The sequence below is a fragment of the Lissotriton vulgaris genome, chromosome 12 (genome assembly GCF_964263255.1).
Source record: "Lissotriton vulgaris chromosome 12, aLisVul1.2, whole genome shotgun sequence".
Taxonomy (NCBI): Eukaryota; Metazoa; Chordata; class Amphibia; order Caudata; family Salamandridae; genus Lissotriton; species Lissotriton vulgaris.
The window spans coordinates 575,653,734-575,669,016 of NC_141700.1; the positions used below are offsets into that span (position 1 = coordinate 575,653,734).

The 15,283-nt window shown below is 44.2% G+C and overlaps 1 protein-coding gene across 2 annotated transcripts in view; it reads right to left on the reverse strand.

Annotated features, from left to right (window-relative positions):
* The window catches only part of LOC147677779 (fatty acyl-CoA hydrolase precursor, medium chain-like), a 239,564-nt gene that overhangs the window by 61,339 nt on the left and 162,942 nt on the right, over window positions 1-15,283 (reverse strand). The gene's annotated exons all lie outside the window — the stretch shown is intronic.

Consider the following 15,283-nt stretch of genomic DNA (forward strand, 5'->3'; position numbering starts at 1 on the left):
TGTCTCTGCCGTGTGGGGTCCCTCAAGGCTCATCCCTGAGTCCGACACTATTTAATATCTACGTGTCGGACCTTGCAAGTGTCATCAAAGCATTTGGGATGAGCCTGACCTCCTACGCCGATGACACCCAATTGGTACTGGCTATCAAAGGGGACGGTGAGGAAGTGGCCAATCGATTCACGAGAGGAATGATGGCAATAGGTGACTGGATGGCCACGAATTGTCTGAAACTCAATTCAGAAAAAACTGAAGTGGTCATCTTCGGTCACCTCTCCCCGGGCTGGTCACCTGTCTGGTGGCCACCATCTTTCGGTCTCCCGCCTAGTCCAGCCAGCAAAGTGAGAAATCTTGGCGTCATCTTTGATGTTGGCCTCAACTTTATGGCACATGCGAACAAAATTGCGGCTACAGCTCATATGAAATTGAGAATGATTAGGAAAATACTACCTTTCCTACCGAGCACGGCCGGGAAAACACTGGTCAGCTCACTAGTCCTGTCCTCCTTGGACTATTGTAATGCCCTATTCTTAAACGCACAAGTCCGAGTGACAAATAAGTTGCAGTCAATCCAAAATGCAGCCGCACGAATGCTGGCTGGGATCCCCAAGTTCGCACCAGTAACAAACATCATTAGGGATCTCCATTGGCTCCCGATACGCAGCCGCATCAAATTCAAATCGCTGTGTATTGTTTACAAGTCACTCAATAATCAAGGTCCCCACTTTCTCAAACAAAATCTTCTCCATCATGTTCCAACCCGATCTCTTCGTTCCTCTCATCAGAACTTTCTGGCTGTGCCTCGCACTAGAACAGTCACCTGGGGCGCCAGGCGTTTCCTGGTTGCCGCCCCTACACTCTGGAACACCCTTCCTGCACACATCCGAGCAAGTCCCTCCCTGTTCATATTCCGCAAACAGCTAAAGACGTGGTTATTTGACCAATAGCCTTGTATTTCCTCTCTACCCCAATTGCTGATCTATGCCCTTAATTACCGCCGAGACGCCCACGGGTATTCGCAGCGCTCTACAAATGTCAATAAATAAATAAATAAATAAATACTCTGTCCATCACCACCCCCTTTTCTGAATCGTTTTGTCCACCATAAGCGTGGGAGGGTATACTCAGATTTGAGTCCCTTGCTCACTGCACCATCAGGATTCAAGCAAGCCGGGCCGAAGACGGCTGTAATGCCAGAAACCGGTCCCCGGAAGCTTGTTTCCTTTCCAGTATAAGAATTGGCTTGGTAGTTTGGTCTGCCCTGTTCCCATGATGCACTGGGCCAGGGACAGACTAATTTGCATGTAGCCAGGTTCTGAGCTGGGATGGTGCAGTGAGCTAAAAAACGGTGATGGATCAAGCCCTGATCTGTTGACTGGGTACAAGTGTTCTGTTTATTTCAGATACTCTGTCCATCACCACCCCCTTTTCTGAATCGTTTTGTCCACCATAAGCGTGGAAGGGTATACTCAGATGTGAGTCCCTTGCTCACTGCACCATCAGGATTCAAGCAAGCCGGGCCGAAGACGGCTGTAATGCCAGAAACCGGTCCCCGGAAGCTTGTTTCCTTTCCAGTATAAGAATTGGCTTGGTAGTTTGGTCTGCCCTGTTCCCATGATGCACTGGGCCAGGGACAGACTAATTTGCATGTAGCCAGGTTCTGAGCTGGGATGGTGCAGTGAGCTAAAAAACAGTGATGGATCAAGCCCTGATCTGTTGACTAAGTACGAGTGTTCTGTTTAATTCAGATACTCTGTCCATCACCACCCCCTTTTCTGAATCGTTTTGTCCACCATAAGCGTGGAAGGGTATACTCAGATGTGAGTCCCTTGCTCACTGCACGATCAGGATTCAAGCAAGCCGGGCCGAAGACGGCTGTAATGCCAGAAACCGGTCCCCGGAAGCTTGTTTCCTTTCCAGTATAAGAATTGGCTTGGTAGTTTGGTCTGCCCTGTTCCCATGATGCACTGGGCCAGGGACAGACTAATTTGCATGTAGCCAGGTTCTGAGCTGGGATGGTGCAGAGACCTAAAAAACTGTGATCGATCAAGCCCTGATCTGTTGACTGGGTACGAGTGTTCTGTTTAATTCAGATACTCTGTCCATCACCACCCCCTTTTCTGAATCGATTTGGCCACCATAAGCGTGGAAGGGTATACTCAGATGTGAGTCCCTTGCTCACTACACCATCAGGATTCAAGCATGCCGGGCCGAAGACGGCTGTAATGCCAGAAAACGGTCCCCGGAAGCTTGTTTCCTTTCCAGTATAAGAATTGGCTTGGTAGTTTGGTCTGCCCTGTTCCCATGATGCACTGGGCCAGGGACAGACTAATTTGCATGTAGCCAGGTTCTGAGCTGGGATGGTGCAGTGACCTAAAAAACTGTGATCGATCAAGCCCTGATCTGTTGACTGGGTACGAGTGTTCTGTTTAATTCAGATACTCTGTCCATCACCACCCTCTTTTCTGAATCGATTTGTCCACCATAAGCGTGGAAGGGTATACTCAGATGTGAGTCCATTGCTCACTACACCATCAGGATTCAAGCAAGCCGGGCCGAAGACGGCTGTAATGCCAGAAAACGGTCCCCGGAAGCTTGTTTCCTTTCCAGTATAAGAATTGGCTTGGTAGTTTGGTCTGCCCTGTTCCCATGATGCACTGGGCCAGGGACAGACTAATTTGCATGTAGCCAGGTTCTGAGCTGGGATGGTGCAGTGAGCTAAAAAACGGTGATGGATCAAGCCCTGCTCTGTTGACTGGGTACGAGTGTTCTGTTTAATGCAGATACTCTGCCCATCACCACCCCCTTTTCTGAATCGTTTTGTCCACCATAAGCGTGGAAGGGTACACTCAGATGTGAGTCCCTTGCTCACTGCACCATCAGGATTCAAGGAAGCCGGGCCGAAGACGGCTGTAATGCCAGAAACCGGTCCCCGGAAGCTTGTTTCCTTTCCAGTACAATAATTGGCTTGGTAGTCATATGGTCTATCAAGTCATCTGGTCATATGGTCTATCAAGACGATAGACCATATGACCCCAGAAATGGGCAAAGAAACAACCGTCGCCCTTTTTTAGGTCACCGAGGGGGGAGGGGAAATCGTCAAAGAGTCAGGTTCCAGAACCACTCGAGAGGCAATTATCAGCAAGCTCAATATCAGCCAGCCCAATATACCCCGGAACCTCAGAGGTATCTGGAGACAAGGAACAAGCAGTATTGGCGGAACGGGATGTGATCCCTATCTTCAACTTATCCTCCCACGTCCTTGAACCTTCTGATGTGTCCCTTTTATCGAAAGGCCTAACCTTTGTCCCCCATGCACAGGTAAATGTTTTTGAACTTTATCGTGATATTCACTCCTTTTTACGTAAAATCAGATTAAAAAAGTTCTTTAACATGAATGACCCACTAGAACTAGACAATATAGGTAACAATATTGTATCTTTACCTTCTAGCTTTACACCAACTTTACAACAATTGGGTCCCGAAGTAGCCGTCTTCGAAAAGGTTATATTAAAAAGATTAGAACAGGCCCTCAAATTTATCCCTAAACCTAAATACAATATATCCAAGGATGAACATGACTCTCTTGAGAGATTAAAGAAGGACAACACAATTGTAGTCAAGAGTAGCGATAAGGGTGGTGGCATAGTCCTTTTGGACTACAGCACATATGAAGATAATATGCAAAAGATGCTTAATGACACTACGTTCTACAAAAGGATCCATTCCAACCCCACAGAAAAAATAGTTAAAACTATTAATAAATTAACAACAAAAGCGCTGAATGAAGGAGTCATAAACAAAAAAGAATTTGAATATTTAAACAAATCGGAAAGAAAAACATCTTGCATATATGGATTACCTAAGATCCACAAGGATCAAATAAATCCACCCTATCGTCCGATCGTCTCCACAATTGGGACCCCCCTTGAAGCTATCTCTAAGTATTTAGATGAAGTCCTACGACCATACATTTCTCTGTCTCCATCGTACGTGAAAGATACAGGTGATATCATCAAAAGAGTAGAGAACCTCTCTTTCAATATGGGCAGAGATTTACTCGTGACACTAGACATAGAGTCACTGTATAGTAATATACCTCAAGCAGAAGCCATTGAAGCTACCTTATGGTTTATTGACTTGCATCGGATTCCGTGTTGTAAAACATTCATCAGAGACTGTCTAACTATTGTGCTGAAAGAGAATTTTTTTGAATTTGGCAGTGATTTGTTTTTACAAATCAAGGGCGTTAGCATGGGTGCTTCCATGGCGCCTTCCATAGCGAATATCTATATGATTTTTTTTGAGAGCAAATTCATCTACAATGAAATGGCACCGTTCTTCGAGTCTGTTTCCCATTGGTACCGGTACATAGATGATATTTTCTTTGTGTGGACCGATGGGGAACAGACTCTGAAGGAATTTTTGCTTTGGCTGAACCTGACTGATAAAAATTTGCATTTTACTGCACACATAAATGAGTCCAAAGTTGAGTTTTTAGATATCTATGTACAAAACAATGAAGGCTCCCTTGAAGTAGATCTATATTCAAAACCCACTGCGCGCAATACGCTTTTACATTTCAGCAGCTATCACCCACGGTGCCAGAAAGATAGCATACCATTCTCTCAATTTTTGAGAGTCAGACGAAACTGCACGAACATCAGAGACTTTGATGTGCAAGCAATAAAAATGAAAGAAAAGTTTATCCAGAGGGGTTACCCACACCGTCTGGTAAGAACAGCTTATAAGAGAGCTCGTTTTTACGATCGTGATGTTTTACTGAACTCCCAAAGACAGAAAAATGACTCTAAGCTGGTTTGTATAACAAAACACTCAACATTGAATTCAACTATAAGACAAATAATAAATTCCAACTGGCATCTCTTAAACACTACAGATGACCAGGAGAAAATACAGAAACCTATGTTCGCCCATAGACGGAATAGGAATTTAAAAGACCAAATAGTCCACTCTCGTCATAAACCAAAAACTGAGGACACTGCATTTATCCAGAAATCAATTACTGGAACGAATGCGATTAGAGGCACCTCTAGATGCGGATCATGCCATTCATGCGACAGCATTATAGTTGGTGAAGAAATGCAATTCAAAACGACGACCATTAGAGCAAAAGAACTATGGAATTGCAAGACGAAAAATGTGATCTATTTGATCATATGCCCCTGCAATCTGGGTTATGTGGGGGAAACGTCTCGCATGATCAAAACGAGACTCACAGAACATAGGTCGGCAATCAAAACGAAACGTCTAACAGCCCCACTCGTAAATCATTTCTCAGATCATAAGCACAAACCAGAGGACATAAGATGGCGCATCCTGGAGAAAATTCATGTGCAAGAGAACCAAGGTGGTAATGAAATACGAAAGAAGCGTGAAGTATATTGGATATTTACCCTTGGGACCTTTGAACATGGTCTTAATCAGGATCTGCCCTGGGAAAACGCAATATTATGATTACGTATTCTGCCACCTATCTATATACCCTTAATGTAATTAGTCTGATTCGCAAAACCCCTAGAAATATATTGAAGTGATATCGCTCTAATCTACAGCCCCACCGTCGCCTCCGACATAAAAGATATCACTTCAATTTCTAGCCCCACCATCGTTTTGTACTAGGATACATGATGAAACATGACGGAATAGATGAGGCTCCTTTAAAAACTAACCCCGCCTCCCGCTCAGGAAGGATATATAAAGCAATGGAAGAAGGACTTTCTATGATCGTCCATTTTCCTACTTTGAATCCTGACGGAAGGAGACGTACGACGCTTCTGCTCGCAAGAAACGGTAAGAGCTCGACAAACTTTGCTCTTTGTCTGCTTGTCTCCTTGCAGACTTACCCTTTAGCCGCCAACCGAAAAGCCTTGGCTGGCGAAACTCTAATTGAAACGTTAGGTGTCTATCGATTCTAAACTAATCACTAAGGATAGTTTTATCTTTTTCATTTTCCCTAGACTCTGGGTCTTTGTTGCGTCGTTTTAAGCACCCTGGTCCGGGCCATCGGAACCCTCTCGAAGGATCCGCTTTTCGATTTACCCGCCAGAAAATTTAAAGCTGTACAAACGTATCTGTTGTCGTCATGCCGACTTAATTCCGACAGGTAAACAAACGTGAAAAGATACGGATAGAAACTGAATTAATCTCCTACCCTTTTCCGTGAGAGATTAAATACTAAACGTCCTTTTTCCGTCTACTTTTCAGGATGTTGTTTATTTTCAAATTTTAGTATCATTACAAGTTTTAACCACGGTCACTCGAGAAAGTATAGGGAGCGGTGGCACCTGAAAGACATACTTAAAAGACGACAGCACACGTCCTTCTCCTGATTTCCTCATCGTGCTCGATCTAGTTTTGGGCAACTATACTCAATGATTAAGGTAAATCAAGATACAAATAAGGGCTGACAATTAACATTGATGTTTTTTATCTGTTCTGACAACATTAGCCTAAATGCAAGTCGATCTGAACCTCCTTCATTTATACACAGGAGCGTGCTACCTACAAATAATTATTTGGACCGCTCTGCTCCTGTTGCCTAAATGAAACCAACTGCTGACTATACTCCCTAATGGAAGAGTGTCAATAAGAAGATAAGGGCATAAGTAACAAGTGCGCAGTTACTACTACATTCACAGGTAAAACCTTTGATGAAGAATCAAAAGTAGTCAGAATAATTAACCCGTTTTTCGCTCATAACTAGGGATTAAACCAATAGAAATAGAGCTAAAGAACTTAAGCACCAATATGTTTTGTCTTTTAACTCCAACAGATATCACATACTGCACAATTAATACAGAAAAGGTGCCCTTCACCTTTTTCCCGCCCACCCAATATCTTGCTTGCATAGTCTCCTACAAAAGAACACAGTGGAAGGCTGCTACAAAACCCTTTCTAGGTAAGACATTTATTCGATGACACTAGTCAAATAAGATAAAGCATAGAAGTATAACTAGAATTGAATAGCAGTTACTATAATAGTCGTGTAGACAAATATTTTGTTCTATAAGTAAGGGTCTAGTAGGATAAACTTCGTTGAAACACCTAGGTTTGTCAAATATGAACAAACCTTTAAATGAGTTTTGCCAATAGGAATTCATCCTCTCATTACTCACGAAAGAACACCTTTCTTTCCGGGTTTTAACTATAAATGGTTACTATTAATGTGCCTTGCACTCTGTAGTCTCTACGATTCTGTATTATCACTCCCATGTATATAGTAGTCTGGCTAAGGAATATCATTCAAAGCTATCATTTCTTTCTTTGAGCATATGCTCAATATGTGTTTATTGTAAATATCTTTGAAGAAAACTATCTGCAGACTGTTACAAAATGTTATGAAATGTTGTGAATTGTTGGCCAATTTTGGTCAGTCAGAAACAAAAGTTGCTACATATAACTTAGAAAGTGTTAACTTTACATCTATGTAAAATCTGTTCTGTTTTATTTAGAAAAAAAGTGGCTGCATATTTTAAAGTCCTGATGAAGACAAAAGATTGTCGAAACGCGTTGACACAGCCCAAGTCTAACAAAATCTGAAGAAATAATCTGGGAATTACTTTTTTGTATTTTTTTATATTTTTTTGCCTTTTTTAAAAAATGTATCAGATTTGTCATCTCATAATCAATGTTTTATATTCATCATATTTACATAGCAACATTTTCTGAATTGTTTTACTATGCTATTTTTTTTAAAAAAATATATCGAGATTAAAAATATGTTTTTTATATCTTAACAGTCTGTTGTATTAATTGTTTTTTACCAATCTTGTGTTTATCATATGTTGTGACCATAATGTGTTAAGAATTAGCCAGTTCCTTGTAGCTTAAGTCTGCCTGGGTATATACTTTTTCAAAAATCCCTTGCTCACTGCACCATCAGGATTCAAGCAAGCCGGGCCGAAGATGGCTGTAATGCCAGAAACCGGTCCCCGGAAGCTTGTTTCCTTTCCAGTATAAGAAATGGCTTGGTAGTTTGGTCTGCCATGTAACCATGATGCACTGGGCCAGGGACAGACTAATTTGCATGTAGCCAGGTTCTGAGCTGGGATGGTGAAGTGAGCTAAAAAACGGTGATTGATCAAGCCCTGATCTGTTGACTGGGTGCGAGTGTTCTGTTTAATTCAGATACTCTGTCCATCACCACCCCCTTTTCTGAAACGTTTTGTCCACCATAAGCGTGGAAGGGTATACTCAGATGTGAGTCCCTTGCTCACTGCACCATCAGGATTCAAGCAAGCCGGGCCGAAGACGGCTGTAATGCCAGAAACCGGTCCCCGGAAGCTTGTGTCCTTTCCAGTATAAGAATTGGCTTGGTAGTTTGGTCTGCCCTGTTCCCATGATGCACTGGGCCAGGGACAGACTAATTTGCATGTAGCCAGGTTCTGAGCTGGGATGGTGCAGTGAGCTAAAAAACGGTGATGGATCAAGCCCTGATCTGTTGACTGGGTACGAGTGTTCTGTTTAATTCAGATACTCTGTCCATCACCACCCCCTTTTCTGAATCGTTTTGTCCACCATAAGCCTGGAAGGGTATACTCAGATGTGAGTCCCTTGCTCACTGCACCATCAGGATTCAAGCAAGCCGGGCCGAAGACGGCTGTAATGCCAGAAACCGGTCCCCGGAAGCTTGTTTCCTTTCCAGTATAAGAATTGGCTTGGTAGTTTGGTCTGCCCTGTTCCCATGATGCACTGGGCCAGGGACAGACTAATTTGCATGTAGCCAGGTTCTGAGCTGAGATGGTGCAGTGAGCTAAAAAACGGTGATGGATCAAGCCCTGATCTGTTGACTGGGTACGAGTGTTCTGTTTAATTCAGATACTCTGTCCATCACCACCCCCTTTTCTGAATCGCAGTCCCACTAGTAGCATTCCTTGCACTAGCCATGGGTACTTTTAGTGCACTTGACTAAGGACGTATAACTTAATTAAATATGCCAATGGGGTATGGGCCAATATTACCATGTTTAGGGGAGAGACCACAAGCACTTAAACACTGGATATCAGTGGTAGGGTGCGCCGAGACATAATACCAGCAAAAACAAGGTCAGAAAAGGGGAGGAGGAAGGCAAAAGTTAGAGGGAAGACCACCCTAAAGTTGTCAGATCTAGCAACAATAGTTTTATTATTATTGTGCATAATGCTAGCCGTTGTGGAAGTAGTATCTGTGACTCTACGATCTCTTGGGTCTCTTCCCAAATATTTGTGCCACTTTTTGGGGACTTTCTTTGTTTCTTTTATTGCTGTTAATGTGTAATTAACCCTCATCAAACCGTCAACCTTATTAAGAGTGCAATTTTCGACAGAATGTTTGTACATCTTTTTAATTCTATTTCTAAAGCACCAGAAGGGCTATCGCTGTTTTCAATTTCTTCATAACTCTAATGAACCCATTTGGAATTAAAAATATTAAAACAAGCAGGGAGGAACATAGTTGAGCTACCTAGCGCAGAGGCTGATGGGAGAGACCCACCTTCTCCTTCACTCACCTTCTTTCCTCAAGGGGATATGAGGAATTTGGCCCCCTTTGCAGCAACAGCAGTGTCCTGTGGAAAGTGTACTGCACAGCAGGGATCAAGGTGAAGTTATATAGTGCACAGGCTCGTGAGAGGGCGCTGCCTCTTCTTTGCTCCTCCTTTTCTCTCATGTGGTTATGGGGGATGTAGTCCCCTTTGCAGAAACAGCAGTGTCCAGTGAAAATTGAATCATAATCATTTTCCACTCTCCAGAAAGAGATCAAATGTAGCCAAACACAGTTCTTTCCAACATGGCCTCTCAGCCCACTCACACCACACTGGGAGCAAAAGTCACCAAGACTAGATTTGAGGGAGGCGGGGTTGAAAAAAATTTCAAAGTATATAAGACATTAATCATTAACATACTAGACATTTTCCATCTCGTCATCCAAGCATGAGAAAGGTATGTGGGTCCTACAGATTTAAGGTAGGCAGCAATAATGGCATCAAGAGAAATTATGATCTCTACAAGATACACACTTATCCTATTCAAATACCAGTGCCAAATACATTAAAGTAAATAGGCTGTGACAGATGGTCTGAGAGCCTTCTGAACTCTGCATCCTATGTCAGGAAGATAAGTCGCACAAAATCCATTTGGTGCGTTTGTGTACAGTAAGTCAGGGAAACTGGTCAACGGTAAAAAAACATTGGGTATTTCCCATCTCTCTCACATTCTAGCTGGCACTCGTTAATATCAAGGAAAATTTGGGAAATAACCTATACGCAGAGCCTTTTATAGGTTTGATTTGTGTACTGGCAAACAGGATATCGCTCAAAACTGGAAATAATGGAAAGTCCATGTAGGAAAGTGCCTTTTTTGGATGGTCCCCCAACTTTTAGCTCTAATGCTGATGCTTAGGACTGGAGCCTGCTGTCCAGGCGCCAGTGCCCATGCTCTCTCCCTAACACTGTAATGTGTAAATTGACATCCCCAACTGACGAGGACTTAACCCCCCCTTATAAGTCCCTAGTATATGTTACCATTGGTACCCAGGGCATGGGTGGTAAAGCGGTCCTCAGGGCTTGAAGCCCTGTTTGTGCAACCCTGAGTGACCCATATGAACTACTGACAGTAGGCCTGCCATTGCAGACAGCAGGAGCAGTGCAAACTGCTTGAACACGACTTTGCCCTCACTATGTGTGGCAAAGTCAATGCACTATCTCTAGTATATGTCAGTCAGAACTAAGGAAGGCCTACTAAAGCCTAGAAGGCAGGGTTCCTCACATTTATATCACCAGGGGTGACCTTGATTCTGAACAGTTGCCTGACTTTTCAGGACTTGTGGTCAATAGAGGCCTTACCAGTGGCAACTTTGGGGTTCTACTTTACTAGCGTAGAATGCCCTTGATTAACTGGATCTCTAGTTAATAGTGGATTCTCATTCCTCTCCTTACCCTTTTTTCATTTCTGTGGGGGCTTAAGTCTCTTATGTTTGGAGAGAGGGCTCCCAGGATTTGAGGGATTGGCAGTGCCCTGAGCCACTGCCCCATTTTCAGTCAGACCAACCTCTGTAAGGTCATTGCTTAGTACACAATTTAGGGGGAGGTCAGGACTGACTACCACCCTATGAAGGGTACCCTCTCTCTCTCTAGGAGCACTAAGGCTGCAGGTCTGACTGTGACCTCCCCTGGGACTACCCTTACTCTTTTTGTCTCCTCTGGCACTTACAAATCTGGGGACACTAACCTGTCAGCCACTATGGTATTACTGGATCTTGTGCCTCCTAGGCCAGTAGAATGGATCCTATTCACTTGAATGAGTGGAAGTACTTATTGCCACCCTCAGGGATTACCAGCTTACCACCTGGACCCTTCTCCCAGTTTAAAGCTAAGAGGACCTCCTCATCTGAGGTGTCCTCCCCAATGGCTACAATTGACAGCCCAGTGCTAACTCCCTTTTTAGGTCTCGCCTCTCAATACGCATGCGCATTGAGCGGAGCGAGACTATAGGGGCTTAAACAAGACTTACCTAGACTGGCGATTTGATGCTGTGCTCGTGCGCTTTTAGGTCAATGCGCAAGCGCATTGACCTAAAATGCGCGTGCACATCATCAAATCCCCAGCCGTCTCTTCCCCAGCAGCTCTTCCCGCTCTGCCCCACAAGCTTCCCCCAGCGTGCGCTCTGCCTTAGCAGCACTCCTCCCACACCTTTGAAGTGAAGCTTAGCTCAGTGTCTCCACACTCCTTATGCGCCACTCGACTATGACTATTGGTGAGCAGTACTCTGCCTACTTCTCTTACACTCATTACTGCTGATTAGCAGTCTGTCTTCCTACTCTCGGGTCTTTCTGTCAGCTTCCCCCCATCAGCCTGCTCACCCATCCGCCCACCCACTCACCTATCCGCTCATCAATCTATTCATCCACCCACCTTTCCTCTCAATCCATTCGCCCATCTGTCCGACCAATGATTTTTTACTCGCTCTCGCCCTCGTTCTCCTCTCTCTGCCTTAATTCTTAATTTATCACGCACCTCGACTTTCCCTCCTTCTATTTCTCTGCCCCATCTCCCTGGCTTTTTCTCTACTTCCCCTGGTCTCTAGATGTCCCCTTTGTATTACCTCCAAGTGGGCTTCTACCTCGTTCATCTCGTTCCCCATTTTGTTTGCCTGATCTCTATTTTGGTACTCTTACGTGTGCGCTTACGACGTGAGCGTGCGTGTTTTTATCTCAATTGCTGTCTACTTTCTTCAGCACCTATTTGCTTCAGCGGTTATTTTCTGCACTCTCAATTTATTTTGACTATGACTATTGGTGAGCAGTACTCTGCCTACTTCCTTCAGTTTTTTTAAGGTGTCTGTCATTTCCTCTTTAAATATTAAAGTTGTAGGCATTTAAAAAAAATACAGTTCAGAAATTGCATAAAGTCGCTCCATGGCAAGATGGCTTATTTCCTGTGCGTGAACTGCCTGACCCCGTCTGTATATACAGTTGAAAGGAGAATAAAGGGGGCTGGGAGATGGATGGCTTGTCTTCAGTTACCTCGAGCGGGAGGGAGGGCAGTTCTGCCCGCATTGCAGCGGTGGCAAATTATAGGCCTTCACAAACGAGGCAAATTAAAGGAAACCCTCACCCCCCTCACAACCCTCTCACCCTTACTCAGCCTCACACCCTCACCCTCACACACCCACACCCTCACCCACCCTCACCCTCACACCCTCACTCATCCTCACCCCCTCATCCTCACACACCCTCACTCACCCTCACCCCCCCTCACAACCCTCTCACCCTCACTCAGCCTCACCCTCACACACCCTTACCTCCCTCGCCCTCACACCTTCTCACCATCACCTCCCTCACCCTCACACACCCTTACCCTCATCCCCTCACCCTCGCACCCCCTCAGTCACCCTTACACCCTCACCCTCTAACCCACACCCTCACTCACCCTCACCCTCACATACCCACTCAGCCTCACCCTCACACCCCCTCACCCTCACACCCCTCACCCTCACACCACTCAGTGCTACAACACATATTGTGTTACAATTGGTGTCACATTTGCGAAAGATAAAACTATTGGCATTGTAAATAACAAAGCTAATAATTTCGCTATTTTCAAAACAAGCACATAAATAAAAAAAGTGTCCTTTACAATACCAATAGCTCAAACTTTCCTAATGCGCGACCTATTGCATTGCTGTGCTTCTCTCCCCTGCTGCACTCTCCTGCTCTCTAGAGATGTGGCCTAACGACCAGAGCTGCCATCTAAGTCACGTAAATACAAAACATGTTGCATTCCAAATGCTATAGGTGTCACATTCGCGAAAGTTATAACTATTGACGTTGTAAATGACAAAGCTATCAATTTAGCTATTTTAAAAACCAACAAATAAATAAAATATTTGTAATTTACAAGACCAACAGCTCCAACTTTTCTAATGCGAGACCTATTGCATTTCCACTGCTTGTTGAAACAGCCTACATCCCCGCTGAAGAGCTCTGCCTGTTGGCAGTCAAAGCACAGCCTGGTATCCAAGAGTATTTTAAGCCCTGGGTCCCCGTTACTCTGCTTGCCAGAGTTGGGGTGTGTTTTACTCTCCTCCTTTGTAGGGTCACAGGCTCCTGAGGGGGTCACTTTGGTGGGCTTACCACCTCCATCCTTAGCGTTTTGTAGACTCATCCCCCCATCCATTTCTGAGGTCACCACCTTAGGTCTTGTCCTTATCCACTCATCGGCCTTTCTGCCCAGCTCTCCCAGGCTAGAAACCTCTGGATCTACCAGATGCTGGTGTAACTTGCCTAGGGTACAATTCAACAAAATGCGCTCTTTTATAATCAAATGATACAGCCCATCATATGTGTCCATCTCATTTTCTTTTATCCAGCCCTTTAGTGATTTGACTGAAGAGCCAACAAAATCGCCATGTTGGATTTTGACCTTTATGTGTGTCCTTAAATGTCAGTCTATACTTTTCTGTGGTGAGCCCAAACCCTTCTATGAGTATCTCTTTCATATAATGTTAGGACTCAGCCACGTCCTCATTAAGGGTCAGCAGTCTATCTCTGCCCTTTACTGTGAATAATTCCCAAAGTAGAGAAACCCAGTGTTGTCAACCTATTCTTCTCATTCTCCAGGCCCTCTCAAAGGCTATGTCATCACCATCACTAAACTTGGGGACAATCCATTTGGGGATTTTAGGGTCAAAAGATTTCTCTACCTCCCTATGGGTATTGCTGCCCCAATCTTTGGGCTTCAAGCCTATCTTACCCTTCTTACCTCAAGGGATACACTTCTTTCCTCAAGTTCAAGCTTCTTCTCGACCAGACAGAGTATGTGAAGCTCATTCTCAAGGGTTTCTCCCACCTTATCAATTGGGGGTCTACTAGAGTGACTCCTTTCACTTCCTACTGGCGAAAGGGGTCTTGGGAAGGGTAGAGTGTTGTGGTCTCCACTTTGTTCCCCATCATTATCCACTTTTGGCTTGGGTATCATCCTCATCTTCTACAGGGTCTTGTTCAAAGGAATTGCCCTCCCTCTTCAAACTCTCTCGTAGGAGCTGAGGAGCTTCTCAAGTTACTCCTTTTTAGCTGTCACACTATAGCTAATGCCCCTTGCTTTGCACAAAACTCTCATATCACTGATCCTAAGGGCTGGGAGGATGACTGAGAAGTCGAGAACCTTACTAGTCTCAATTGTGCCTAACTTTATACTTGGAGGTTGGGACCTTTTAAAACATTTTTTAAAACTTTAAATCCTTTTCCTAACTCACCTAAGCCTTTTAAAATCTACTATTGGAATGGGGTCTGCACTGGGCCCTAACAATTCAATTAAAAAAATCGGAAAAAATCAGAAAAAATTATTTTGATGCTAAAGTTAACAAAGTGGGTTTCTCATGAACAATCTGTGATTACCATGTGGCACTATGAAACACAGGTTTAAGGTCCCCACTGCTGCCACCAATGTAGGAAGGTGGAGTATGTTGTGGTAATGCTGGTTATGCTTTACCATGTAATACTGTCACAAACCCCAAATGTGGTCCTTGGATTCGTAGTAGTAAATCCTTAGCTCAGTCCTAGTATTGTGGGGAAGGGCAGTCAGGCTTTACTATAGGTGTAAGAAAACAGGGCTTTTTGCAGTTCCCCCCACTTCGTGACCCTATTTGGACTACTAGATGCTGTATTGTGACTCTGACAGTGCCCTGAAGCCTCCTAACCAGGCCCCAGTGCCAGTGCTATTTCCCTAATATCGTTATGTGTAAATTGGCAACTCCAATTAACAAGGAATGTACCCCGCTTATAAGTC